This window comes from Osmerus eperlanus, chromosome 21, assembly GCF_963692335.1.
Source record: "Osmerus eperlanus chromosome 21, fOsmEpe2.1, whole genome shotgun sequence".
NCBI lineage: Eukaryota > Metazoa > Chordata > Actinopteri > Osmeriformes > Osmeridae > Osmerus > Osmerus eperlanus.
Window position 1 is genome coordinate 2,617,260 of NC_085038.1, and position 3,486 is coordinate 2,620,745.

Consider the following 3,486-nt stretch of genomic DNA (forward strand, 5'->3'; position numbering starts at 1 on the left):
TGGGATGAGTGAAAGATGTTTATTACAGACTAATAAATGTACTATGGTGTTTGGAGCTTGAACCCCACAGGGAATTATATAGATCAACAGGCGCCTGCCCAACGCCCGGAGAAGAATCCCCCACGGAGTCCAGACACTGGTGGCAGTGGCGGCAGCCGATGACCAATCAAGCCGAAGACTGAGACAGGAACCGGGTGGCGACGGGGTGGTAGAGGGTAGCATGGACAAACTACAAAGGGATAGAATCATATTTAAAGGCACGGATCATGTGACGCCATTAATTGATAGCGGGAGCGCTAATCGACCTGAATCCCAGTGACCGCCCGACCAGGGAACGGGGGAAGGAGGGCGTTCTTAGCGGGGGGAGTGAGTAGTGTACACTACGATTAAGCCCGAGTGCAGGGATCGGTCTTGCCTGACTGAACTTGCGCAAGCTTCATTAGGCAAGACATGGGCAGAACATTCAAAAGAGAATCGAGAGAAAAGCTTGTTGCACATAGGGTCAGGAGCATCTGTGCTAATGGTTGTTTGTGCTTAGCATGAAACTAATACAATTCAAGAAAAAACAGTGTGAATTATGAGCCTTAATTAAAGACAAATTTCCACCACAGCAAGAGTGTGTGTATGTTTGTGTGCGCTCTGGTGTGTGTGTTCCAGTGTATTCCAGTGTTTACAGAAAACACACACCGGCAAGGTTGTCTGAGGTAAAGTGAGCCAGAGAAGAGAGAAAGAAAAATAAACAATGAAAATAGAAGAAGTGTCGTCCGAGTAGTTCCTCCATTGCTCAGACAGACAGGAGGCCAAGGACTGCATCTGCAGCTCGACTCCTCATCCCTTCCTTTCGTTCATCCATCTGTACCTGCTTGGTTGTTTCAGGCACATAGAGGTCTAGTGCAGGGCAGCATAGTACAGTACGTGTGTGTTTCTGTGTGTTTATTTGTGTGTGTGTGTGAGTGAAGGTGCTTTGAGTGTTTGCGATTGGTTGCGAGCGGTTTGGGACTGCTTCGTAAGAGGGCTTTGTGCACGCTTGTTTGCGTGTGTTATGGAGTGTCAGAGGTTTAGCACTGCTGTTTTGGTGCCAGGCATGTCTTATTGTGTGCAGGTTTGTGGCGGGAAAAAAAATGCTTAAGCATTCACTTACACGCCTACATGCACACTTCCATGTGAGAAAACACACACACACGTGCTCATGACTCACACACAGACACACGCACACGCACGCACACGCACACACACACAAGGATGACTTTACTGGAGTCTTGCATGGAGCTCTGATCAAACTCTGCAGATCCAGTCTCTTCTGGCGGCGTTGTGTTCATGCACCCCCGAATGCAAATGTTTGCCTGGCTTTCACAGCGCTACAACGATGCTACATGATGCACCCAGACCAACAAGCCCTATTCTCAGAGGAAACAGCCAGCGTGAGGGAAGCTAACCCTAAGTGTCAATAAGGATGTGTATTCTGAGACTAAAGTCATGTGGAGGAACTGTTTCAGCTTGTTTCAAAACCCTCTGACAGAGGGCTGTCTCCCCGGGCCCTCCCCTCTCGTGACGTCATCCACCCCAGCTCTGAAGGCCTACACATGGGAGGGAGGGAGGGAAGGAAGGAAGGAGCGAGGGGAGGGGAGGGGAGGGGAGTGGAGGGGAGAGGAGAGGAGAGAGAGAGAGAGAGAGAGAGACAGAGAGAGAGGGAGAGAGGGAGGGAGGGAGGGAGGGAGGGGAGAAAAGGAGGGTGAGAGAAAGGGAGTGAGAGCAGAAGGGACAGTATAAAGAGAGAAAAAGGGAAGAGCGCACCAGAGACAAGAAAGAAAGAAAGACAGATGGAGAGAGAAGAGAGGAAGCTACTCGTTCAGTGAATTGAATACAGAGCAATTTTCTGTTACTTAAAAAGTCATTTATCTATGTGGACAGCCTATTAGTCATGTAGTCGACTGTTAAACCCCCTCCCCCACCTTTTAACCCACTGTGTGTGTGTGTGTGTGTGTGTGAGGGCAGCGTCGCAGATCTGCTGGAGAAGGGGAGCCAGGGGGAAGAGAGGCAACACTAAATTGGCACGACAGAATCGATAGGTTGTTAAGAGGAGAGGTGACACTTCTCAAAATGCACATTGTGTAATATTGTATTAGTTCACTGTTTACCTATCTGAGCCCTAAGCCACTGCCTCTGCACCATCGATCCCTGACTAGGGGAAGAAATGGACTATAATTCAGGACCAAATCAGACCTAATCGGAGTTCAGCCTATTATTTGCCACTCTTAAACTTCCATCTCTGCCTCATCTGAAAAGAACATGCTTACTGAGGCATGCTGTGAGGCGGAGGGCTGTTGAAATGGATGGCGTCCTGGGCTTTGTGTGGACTGTCATGGGTCAGGGAGAGAGCTCATCACTGTTGCTTCAGCTAACAAGGCAGACAGGCTGCTGGGAGATGGTGCTGCTGTGGACTCACGGTGTTTCCTGATTGTCTGTGTGTCTATGTGAACATAATGCCGCACTTGCGTGCACACACACAGATTATTTTGTGCATGCACGTGCATTTGTACGCACACGCATGCATACACAAACACACAAACAAAATGTGTCTTTCAATCACCCACAAACAGTACACACACAAACACCCAAAGATCGTAAAACCAGATTAAAAACACACACTCTCTCTCTCTCTCTCTCTCTCTCTCTCTCTCTCTCTCTCTCTCTCTCTCTCTCTCATCTCTCTCTCTCTCTCTCTCTCTCTCTCTCTCTCTCTGTCTGTCTGTCTGTCTGTCTGTCTCTCTCTCTCTCTCTCTCTCTCTCTCTCTCTCTCTCTCTCTCTCTCTCTCTCTCTCTCTGTGTCTCTCTCACACACACCATGACTAATGGAGCTGTGTGTGAAGAAAATTCTCTTTGAGCTTTCTGTCACCCCCCACTGTTTTCTATATTAACACACAACACATCAAACAAGCCCCGTCCTTTAGAGATGGGAAATGGACATGCTTTTGTGTATATGTGTGTGTGTGTGTGAGAGAGAGAGACAGAAGGAACGTGTGTGTGTGTGTGTGGACTGACTGTCCTATTCTAAAAGGGGCTCATTTATTCTGCTGTCTACTCCTCTTTCTGCTATTTTCTATTGAATTATGAAAGGTTCTCTTTTTCCTTTTCTCCACTTTGATATCCCTCTCTCTCCCTGTCCCCCTCCCTCTCTCTCCCTGTCCCCCTCGCTCTCTCTCCCTGTCCCCCTCCCTTTCTCTCCCTGTCCCCCTCCCTCGCTCTCTCTCCCTGTCCCCCTCCCTCTCTCTCCCTGTCCCCCTCCCTCGCTCTCTCTCCCTGTCCCCCTCCCTCTCTCCCTGTCCCTCGCTCTCTCCCTGTCCCCTCCCTCTCTCTCCCTGTCCCCTCCCTCTCCCTCTCTCTCCCTGTCCCCCTCCCTCTCTCTCCCTGTCCCCCCTCCCTCTCTCTCCCTGTCCCCCTCCCTCTCTCTCCCTGTCCCCTCCCTCGCTCTCATCTCCCTGTCCC